The sequence below is a fragment of the Cynara cardunculus genome (genome assembly GCF_001531365.2).
Source record: "Cynara cardunculus var. scolymus isolate 2C chromosome LG 5, CcrdV1, whole genome shotgun sequence".
Classification (NCBI taxonomy): Eukaryota; Viridiplantae; Streptophyta; class Magnoliopsida; order Asterales; family Asteraceae; genus Cynara; species Cynara cardunculus.
The window spans coordinates 34,527,466-34,538,243 of NC_037532.1; the positions used below are offsets into that span (position 1 = coordinate 34,527,466).

General features: G+C 33.4%; 1 long non-coding RNA gene across 6 annotated transcripts; it reads right to left on the reverse strand.

The window, feature by feature from the left end:
• Positions 1-10,050, reverse strand: LOC112512070. Of its 6 annotated transcripts, none has more exons than XR_003069201.1 (5): positions 9,965-10,050; positions 7,544-7,840; positions 6,112-6,223; positions 3,227-3,327; positions 1-240 (listed from the first exon to the last, which is right to left on the reverse strand). It is a non-coding gene; the product is annotated as an uncharacterized LOC112512070 (long non-coding RNA). The 6 variants fall into 6 exon arrangements; XR_003069203.1 differs by lacking the exon at positions 1-240 and having other exon boundaries at positions 3,052-3,327; positions 7,544-7,672; positions 7,774-7,840; XR_003069200.1 differs by lacking the exon at positions 1-240 and having other exon boundaries at positions 3,052-3,327; positions 7,544-7,694; positions 7,774-7,840; positions 9,965-10,043.
• Between the last annotated feature and the right edge of the window lie 728 nt (positions 10,051-10,778).

Sequence of the window (10,778 nt, forward strand, 5' to 3'; positions counted from 1 at the left end):
GAGAATAATGACTCTTATCAGTAAGAACTTACCTGGTAAGCATTCGGTGAACGGCCCCCTTAATATGTCAACAATTTACAAGATAATTTATATGTGCCCTATTGAATTGCCCTAGCAGCAAGAAGGTGGCGTTTTCCACTAAGAGGTCGCGAGTTCAATCCAAAGTATTACAGGATACTGCCATTTACCTTCTCAATGATAACCATGAGACCAGTAAAATGCTCCAAAAAGTAGCATGACCTGTTTCCATAAAGATATTTTATATGCATTATTATATAGACATATATATATATATATACACACACACACCCCACACACACCCCCAATAAGGGTGTCTAATCAAATGAGAACTCGATAATTTATAATAACCGTAGGATCCAATTTCAGTCAATCAATTATTCGTATGAATTTCTTTATTTAATTAACAGTTAAAGGGTGTATTTGTAATTTCCCTAATTAAAAATTGAAATTAATTTTATTTAGCAATTATCCACTAATGATGTGGTTACCATAATTAACTCAACTAAATTGATTTTTTTAAATATCATCGTCAGAGCAAGGCCAGAAGGAACCCTTGCCGTCGCCGGAGTTTTACTCAGGTTGAGTTTGAAGAGGAGGAAGAACACCACCATGATTCCATCACACGTTACCGTTGCTACTACTTTCAAAGGGTGTTGTTTGTTCTTTCTTTTCTTCAAATCTTGATAGGGGTATCAAAGTGGGTATCACACAGGGTATGTGCAATCTAAAAGCCCATATCATATCTGGTATCACATGGGTATCACAGTTGTATGTGTATCACAATTGTTTTGTATCTTTCTATTTAGAAGTTCTTGGGTATCTCAGAGGATATCATAGTGGTGTACGCTTGAACAAGTTTAACTAAAATAAGGTTCACTGAACCACAAGGGTGGTGCCTGAGTGGTTTGAGCTTGGCTCCAAAGGTCAAAAGTACCAGAAGGTCTCAAGTTCAAATCCAAAGAAGAATAAAAATCCTCTTGTGGCAACGGAGATTCAAATGCGGTAACTCCGGGCTATCTGCAAAGCCAAGTGGTCGCCCTGGAATTTGTCGGCTCACATAGCAGGTTGGATATTCAGGTTAATCAGAAAAAGAAAAAAAAAAGGTTCACTGGCCGGAGAGAGGAAAAAGAAGAGAGGATAATTATCAAAATTAATATTTTTTTAATAATAACCAAAAAGACTAATTTACCTCTGAATATCATCCATACTTTTTTTTAAAAAAAAATAATAGATAATTACAAAAACTAATATCTTTTATAGTAACCCATTGATTATTAATAACATGTGGTTGAAATTAAACCTCACAGTTATCATAAACAATCAAGTTCGTCCTTAAATGCTCCCTACCAATAAGTGCTTTTATATTTAAAATTTTATTTATTTTATTTATAAATAAATAGACAAATTACATGGAAATGTAAAATATCTTGTTCCGAGAAAGTGTGACATCTTAAATATATAGATACGTAACTTAAATATGAAAATACATAAAAATACACTATAGTTTGGTCTTATTCATATATTCTGCAATATCTTCTGGTTTAAATATTTACGGCTTCAAAAATATGTTACGTAAAATAGGAATAATATGAAATACGTCACATTTTCATATAATTTCTCGTAAATAAATACATTATTTTATTAATAAAGAAAAGAGAAAATTGCACCAAAATGAAACTAATTTTCACCTAATTCTTATTTTGAAGAACCAACTTTCAAAATCGTCATTTTAAGGAACCAACTTGCACCTGATTCTTATTTTGAGGAACTAACTTGCAAAATAATTATAAAAAAATAACTACAATTCGTTTTTTTCAAAAATTAATGCAATAAAATCTATTTTTCATTTCAAATCTTGTTTTTTCTTAAATTCAGATATCAAATTGAAGATTTTTTTCAAAAAAAATCCAAATTACCACAATAAAAATTGTTTTTTACTAATGCAATAAAAAATCAATTTAATAGAGAAAAATTAATTGATGCAATAAAAAATAAATATTAAATATCACATTCAAGATTTTTATATCTAACCAATCCGTATCAATATTAAAGTTTAAATCAAATTTGKCAAATCAAACCAAAAGTTTGATAGAGACCCTTAAATTATCTGTTACATGTTCAACAGATCAACCAGACCCTTAAATAAACAAAAAGTTTGATAGAGACCCCTAAATGACAATTTTGAAAATTGGTTACATTTTGATGCAATTTTTCCTAAAGAAAAAGAAAAACTCTTACTAATTTAGAAAGAAAACTAAAATTGTTCCAAAGAGAAATAAATAACTTGGGGAATTCTGACTCTTGGGCTAATAGGACTACAGAGGGTTCTAAGAGCAGATGAGGTTGCCCACATGCCCCATGGGATCATAAAAACTGATGGTAAGTTCGAATATAAATACATTTAGATTGGACTTTAAACTGGTACGTAGAATAAGACAAAACAAAAACTTGTTCACGTTTAACACAATATTAAACTGAGACAGAACAAGACCGCAAGAAAATATGCATTGTCTTTGTCTCACCAAAATAGGTGGAACGAAAATAAGATGGGCTGAGATAGATAAAATTACTAAAACACCCATGTCAAATTAAAACCCTAAAACCTTCCGTGTTTGAAGTGATATTGGACTGGAACTGAACAAGACTGAGTGAGACAAAAGAATATTGTTTTTGTCCTACCAAAATAGATGGAACAAAAACTAGGGATATGAGACAAGATAGTTAAATTACTAAACTACCCATGTCGAATTAAAACCTTAAAACCTTCCACGTTTCATTCATTCGCCTACCTCACTCTCATCTCTCCAATCCAATCTCATTCAATCCAGCCTACGTACCAAACTCACCCAGATGGCAACACGTTCACATAGGGCGAGGCTTTTTTCCAAACTAAAGAACCGTTAAACACGTGTACGCAATTAAGTACCGAGTTGTTATAGCATTGATACTTATAATTCCAGTAACCTTAGACCTAATCATGAATGCTAAAAAGGAAGGTAATATGTATCACAAAAATGGTAAAAACAGAGCTAGAAGCAGAGTCTTGGGATCTGATAACTTTGAACAAGTGTTGTTCAATCATAAATCATGATGGTTGGGGGGGTTGAATCTAGACATAAATCTGGTCCCAAACCTACATATATATGCTGACAATTTAGACAGTTTTGGAGATGGTCCTGAAAATTGGTACAGCAATAGTAAGTACCTGATTAGGGTTCTAATCTTCAACTGGGAATTTTGTGAAATGAATGATGATTGATGATGAGTTCCATCTTTTCTGGCTTTTTGGGTTTCATAATCTATCCCCTGCAAAAAACAGTTAAAGGTGCGATTAGTACACTAGACAGAACAGAACAGAACACGTGTCTTCCACTCCCACCTCATGGAACAAGACTATGTTTTACCAATATACCACTAAAATAAAACCTAATACGATTAAAAACATCATATACGACTCCCACCCCACAAACTACTTCCTCTGTTCAAACATCATATACAGATTGATCATAGCTGAGTTAAAAGTCCTTTGCTGGTTATTTTACCCTTTAATAAGCAAAGGGGTAACTGCAATTTAAAGGAGAAAACATGGTTGAGTCTTGGCTTGTTAGAAGTCCGCTAACTATTTTTACTTCTTCTTTATCAAGGTTCTAAGTGGCAAGCGTGATGTGGTGTGGCGGCAATGTCAAGCCTTAGGAGCCATAACATTTCTTAAAGCATGGCTTATATATAAGAAGTGAGAAGCCTCGGAACCGGTGCATCATGTGCTATTTCACATGAATTTTTCCATCTAACGCTAGAAACTAGTGTATTAATCAACATATATTTGATTCACAATGTGTTTGTTTCACATTGTGAATCTTTTTTACCTGTTTCTGGAGAGCAAATATACACGTATAGAAGTTTCACATGTGAACCAAAAACATATGAAACAACCACATAGTGAAACAAATATATGTTAATCAATACCTCAAATTCAAGCCTTATGGGCTGTTTACCCAAATGTTTACCTGGTAAGTGCTTACCTATAGGAGTCAACGCTATAATTTACCTTGATGCGTAAGATTTTAGTACATCAAAATGTATCGAATGCAACAATTTACCGGGTAAGCACTTACCTAGGTAAGAGTCGTCATATTCACTTACCGGGTAAGACTCTACATCCTTCTTAGTGCTTTTACCCGGTAAGATTCTTGGCCCTTGTCATGTTCATCCGATGAGGAAATTTATCCGATAAGCACTTACCAAGCAAATGTTTAGCAAACGGCCCCTTAGATGAAAAAGAAATATGTGAAACAGTACCTCAAGCTAAGAGTTATATGGGGTTTTCATTTAATTATGCCCTATATACACACATGTTTCTACTATTACTAAATGATATTGAACAATTTATATTCATACAAGAACAATCACAATCCTATATCGATATCATATAGAGAGAGTGCTTGCAAAAACTGTTCTGTCAAGAGCTCATAACAACGTAAAAAGTAAAACTAAGGCAAACTTTGCTACAAGAAAAGTTAAACAAAGTCAAATAACGTGTTCAAAAAACTAGCACCATAATAGGTTGAAGCATATAACCTACTTTCTACATATCTAAGCCCCGTATCAATCCACATACTTCTTTGTATCCTACCCTAACATTAAGCAGTGCGGCTCTTATCACAATTTCATTTGTCTTCATACTATATTAAAGAAACCTATAAAATGGACATTTTGAACCACCAAAATGGATAAGAGTTCAAAGATGTGGGTGTTAATAAGTTCAGGTTCCATAGTTCCATGCTCTTGGCCCTTTCCCCTACCATGACACACTAGGGGTCTGTTTGTTAGCAGCTTAATGAGCTTAATGAGACTCACGGGTTATTTGGTCAGCTATACATGACTGTTAGATAGTGGCTTTTCAGTAAGCTTATAGAGGGGATCTTTATGCAGAAAGCTAAGTTTTTTCCAAACCTTCACGCTCCTTCCATCTACGAAAATACCCTCCCAAACCAAAACTTCCCAATCTATGCAGACGGATTCATCCACAAGTACAACTTTATCTATCCAGGACTTGATTGAAAACCAACCAAACCCCCCCAGGTTTCATATTATGGTTCCTAAAGAAGTAACACAAGAATGACCATCTACGCGAAAATGAGCCAAGTCATGCGACACATGGTGTGATGGGTGCCATTTTCTAGACCAAGAAAATTACTTCCACCGTCCCAAAATAAATGTCCACAATAAGAAAAGCACACAGTTTTAAAAAAGTATATTAAGACGTATGAATATTACACTTTTAATTAACCGAATGACAAATTTACCCTAAGTAAAGAGCACATAATGTTAGAAATGTAGAATTTTTCCACAAATGAATTCCTCCATCTAATCAACTCTTAAATATCGTGGGTCATAATTAATGGTAGAATTGGAAATTTAGCAAATTATAACCATTTATTTATGAAAATGGACACTTATTTTGGGACAGAGTAAAAAGCAAATAAGATACAAAAGAAAATCACATTCACTTATAGCACATAGTAAAATCATAAAAAATAGAACACTTCAATCCAAAAAAATTCCATTTTATTTACCTTGCAAATATTGCTTGTGTGATAGCCATTACCAATTTCATTTTCTTATATTAATTACAAAAATACGAATTCGAGTAGTCAAAGGCAATCGAAGTGCAAGAAATGCAACCTTCCAAATCCATAGCTTCTTGTAGAAATACTAAAGCTTAAAGCTCAACTTTACAAGCCCAAAGAAGCCTACATTCTTCATTTAAGTACCCAAGCTCCCATCTAGAACAATTGTGGTGTAGTGGTTGAGGCCCATGGGGGAGGTGGTGGAATATCCCATTTTACCCCGGGTTTGATTCCTGGCAGGCATCTACAACAATTGTAACCACCAAGTCTATCAGCGCTGATTTCTTACGGTCACCTTTGCCGCAATTAGTCTGAGCATAGCCTGGGATACCCTTCCAAAAACTACTATGCTACTGAATAAGGTTGGTAAAGAACATGATACAGTTTTCTTTTGTCCAAGTACCGTTGAATAATTGACATATATAACTAGTTTGGGTTTGTGATTAGAGCAAATGCTTACCTTCCATCTCCATGATAAAGAAGAGGAGTATGAAGTTTGTGATATATGTAGGATCTTGTGCGTCCAAGATTGCTTCACTTTCCTGTTCCTCTCCTTAATGTTTCAAACTTCTCTGCAAGTATTACTAATAATCCAGTGAGCATTTTGTTCACGAGAGAACAAATAGTAGACGAAGGGGTTTAAAAATCTTCACCCAGTGTATTTTTTCGACTTCCTTTACCGTTGGATGTCTTAAAGTATACACATTTTGAGGAGTGTTACTGAGAAACATTTCAAAAAAACAAGAAGTGACATCAAGGTGCAAGTTGCATGAACTAATAATGTGACAGAAAATAAAGACAATTTAGTATATTTAATGTTAAACACTAGAGACATTCTATCAATTGTAGTGTTAAATACACATAATCCATTAACTGTAAGAATGTCCATTAAGTGAGTGAATGGGAATCTACAGAGAGAATTTCCTCTCTGTATTGTGTATGCATTTCTTGCTTACATCAACAGAGTGCTTACACCTCTATGTACAAACAGAAAATACCTACGTGGCATAACTATGTGAAATACTCTCTAACAGAAAGTACGTTGGTTCGTTTCGTCCATTTTGGTGCCATGAAGGCAGAAGTGGGTAATGATATTAACGCCCGATAAATCATGGTCCATTTTTGCTAATTCTAGCAAGGTATATAGCGTTACCTTTTGTCTTTCAAAGTATGGTGGTTTTGCAACAACCAAGTGTAGAAAATGACAAAATAAAGGGAACCTTGTGGACCTGAATCAATACCAAATTTTAATTGCAATATTGACAATGAGAAAATGCAATAAAGTTTGTCTTAGTTCCTATATAATGTACCAAATAAAAAAATGTACTCAATCAATGCAAAGTTTTAAATTTCCTATTTTTTACCCATTGTGATTCGTAACATACTGATTTTGTAACATTTGATGAAGTGAATGTCAAGTTTATTATCCACTTTGCCGTAACCCTTCGATAAACGGGTATCCACATCACCAGGCTACTGGTCAAAATGGGTAGAAAATAGGAAATTTATAAAAAAGATCGTTACACCGACCCAGAAAAAATATTCAATATTTCACTAAATAGGAACAAAACCAAACTTTGTTGCGTTTTCCCTAAAAGTTACAAAAAAACTGTTCAATTTTCATGGGATGTCCCTCAAAGGAAAGTAGCACTTTTCATGGGATAGTGCGAGTATATGTTTAAAACTTCAAAACACAAATGTGTGTAATTGTCATGCCAGGCCTCCAAGCAAGCTATGTATGAAGTAATAAAAAAGGATGCAATCACCATACAATGTAATAAACGACATTAAGATAATATTGCATAATTTTGGTCAAATGGCCATAATGCTTAATGTGCAATGGAAATATAACCATCAAAGGATGTCATATGATGTGGTAAATGTCAACCCACCTTTCTTAAAATTCCCTTCCTTATGACGTACGACAACAAGATGTGGTAGCAGAAAAGAGAAAAATGTTGCCAAAGGGTCAACAGTCCAACGGCATCCAGGACTCCAGTTTGCCGGCAGATCTCGTCCTCCTTGGAGATTAAGGGTTCAAGTCTCACCGAAGGTGAGAAGTTTGTGAGTTTTTCTGTGTATAAATATTATATACTTCAAAATTATGCCAAGGCCAACTGACCTTTCTTGCAACATGTTTTTTGCTTCTACTCAATCTTTCTCCTCTTGCATGAGAGTGGATATGGACCCTGAGAAAAGGACCACAATTATTGAGTTAACACAATTTGGAAGTTTGGTTATCCTATTAATCATATATGATCAACAGTTTGCATAAATCAGATAAGTTATTAAACCAAACAAAACCAAACCAAAAGCACCCAGTAAATCCCACTCGAAAGTAGGGTTTGGAGGGTGAGATGTAGGAAGACTTGACCTCTACCTACCCCACAGAGTAGAGTGAAATCACATAAGTGGTTGTTGAAACAAAAAAGCAACTGCAGCAAAAGAACAAGCGTATTCATTCAATCTAACAACTAACAAGACTAAGATCAATGTGACAATATGAATAAGAATCAAAACCTTAACTTTATTTATTTTAAATTGTACTTTATCCTTCATATCAATTTTCTTTCTAGTAGCATTAATCTTCAAATCTACGATGATTTCATCCCTGGTTCTTGAGCTGATAAACTTCTACTTTTCCTTTAGCCAGATTTGGCAAACTGCTGTCAAGACTTAGATGGAAGGTCAAGAAATGAAGCATTTCACAGCACAACAGCTGGCATCTACATCCAGCGGAAAAAATAAAAATGGTCTCACATATGATCATTTCTTAGTTAATACGAAAAAAAAATCGTAATATAATATATGAACATGAGTACACATAAATTACAGGCAAAGCTATTAAAATGTGCTTGTTGCATGTATGTGTGTTTAACTGTTGAAAAGGATTAAATAACCATCCAGAGTTCTACCAGATGTTGAAATCCAGAACCAGTATTAGACGTAACAAATATGTGCAATTAACGTATACCCTTAATAGAAAAGACGTCAAAAATAAGTTCAAAAGGTAAAAGGAACAGAAATAAGTTTGTAAACCAGTATAGGAATCAGATAAAAGAAACATATGCAAACCCCATAAAACTTAAGCAAATCATCATCCAGACTAACAACAAAGAGGTCTCAGGATTATCTTCCCAGATGACTTCCCATATGCAGATCACATGACTCCTCTTCTCATGATCACATCTGAAAATGTATCTTTCAATCCACAGTGTGCAAAATGGGATCATGACTGTCATTTCAACTCTCAACATACAAAATCAAATAAATATGAGGTGAAACCAGAGCAAATAAAGTTTATCATATGATCAATAACCTTGTGGGAGAACTAGAAAAACAGGCTGAAACAAGTTCTGGCCAATTGGGGAAATCATTTAATAGCCAAACAGAAATCAAGAATGTCTGGAAGATATGAAAAATGAGTCACGCAAATATACTTCTGTACAAGCAAAACAAAGGAAAGCAAAAAAATGCTATCAGTCTCTACTCATTTGTAGCAACCAGCAAAAGAAACATAACATGAAACAAACTTTAGCATTAAGGAACGGTATCATCATTAAACCAAACAGAAACGCACACTACAAATTAAGTTATGAATTCAGTATTCGAAGCTTAAAGCTAAGAAAAGAAGCTAAAGATCTTAATCTAACAAAATCCAAAGATAAGCTGCCAAAGAGGGACCAGACCCAAAGCCTAGTGCTCGAATGGCATCCTAGACCATCGTATCCCTTCTGGCCTCTAGATATCTCTTGACGTGGGTCTTTGGTATCTGAAAAGAAATTGCACTTTGAAACCTATTTATAGGTAAACACTTCCAGTAATATACTTGCAGTTCACTTATACACAACCCCTTTCGGCTTTCTGAACCATACTATCTTCTTCAACCAGCGACCCTACTCTTGCCATTGAAATTTTGGCCAAAATCCATATTTGCAAAATCGTAATCACATGAAACACATACACACATACGAACGGTAAGAAGATAGGAGGATTGGAATAGGATATTGCAGACCGAATGCTTATAATTTTGTGATTTAGGTTACGATTACACCAATGTCCATCGCCCAACAGTTACCTATCAATCGATCTTTCAAACCAATTGTTTATGCGTTCATGTTTGTATTTCCCTGTTTCTTTGCAATTTCTATGTTACAACTTACAAAACACACACACGATTACAAAATCCTCAAAGTTTGCCAAATTAGGGTTTCAAATTTTCAAAAACTACGAACTCAATATATTAAACAAGTCCGGAAAGGAAGGAATCTAAAGGGAATAAGTGATGTAGGTCATAGGGGTAAGAAGAGTACCGCAGAATATGGAAGCAGGAAGAGACACCGGCGGAAGTACAAACACCGGCGAGAAGCTCTGGCCGTCAAAGAGGGAAGACCGTGTCAACTTTGACTAGGGGTTGTTTGACCAAGAAATGGAGGAGAATTTTTTTTTTAAAAATTTAAAAAAACCCACCAAATTTTTTAATTTTGAATTGTTTAGTACATAAACTATTTTTTAATAAAAAAATTCATAAAATAACAATCTATTTTCATAAATTTATTTATTATAATATTGTACTTTCAGTTTTTTTTTATTATAACAATATATTTTTAAACTATTTTTTATTAAAATATTGTATTTTGAAAAATTTATCCATTATAACATTAAGTAACCTTTTGATTTAAATTTACCCATTATATCAGGTTTTCATGCCACCTCATTGTCCACGTAGATTGTCCACATGTACTATAGTGATGTGACTTTCTTATAACAATATTGTACTTTCAAAATTATTTTATTATAACATCTACTAGTTCTTGTTAAACAATATACTTTTAATTTTAATATTTAGATATTTTACATGTTATTTAATAAATATATTAAATGAATTAAAAAATTCTAAATTATTCATTAATATACCAATATTAATAAAACTAGTAGAAGACAACTTATTTTGCTAATATTTTTAAAAAAATATGTGTTCTTTGAAAAAAGAAAATAAGAATTGTTCTTTTTTTACCAAAAAAAAATGATATTTTAAATAATATATATTATATTTGTTTAAAAACTTTTACTTGGCGTATAAATATATTAAATTAATTAGATTTTTTAAATTATTTATTAATATAA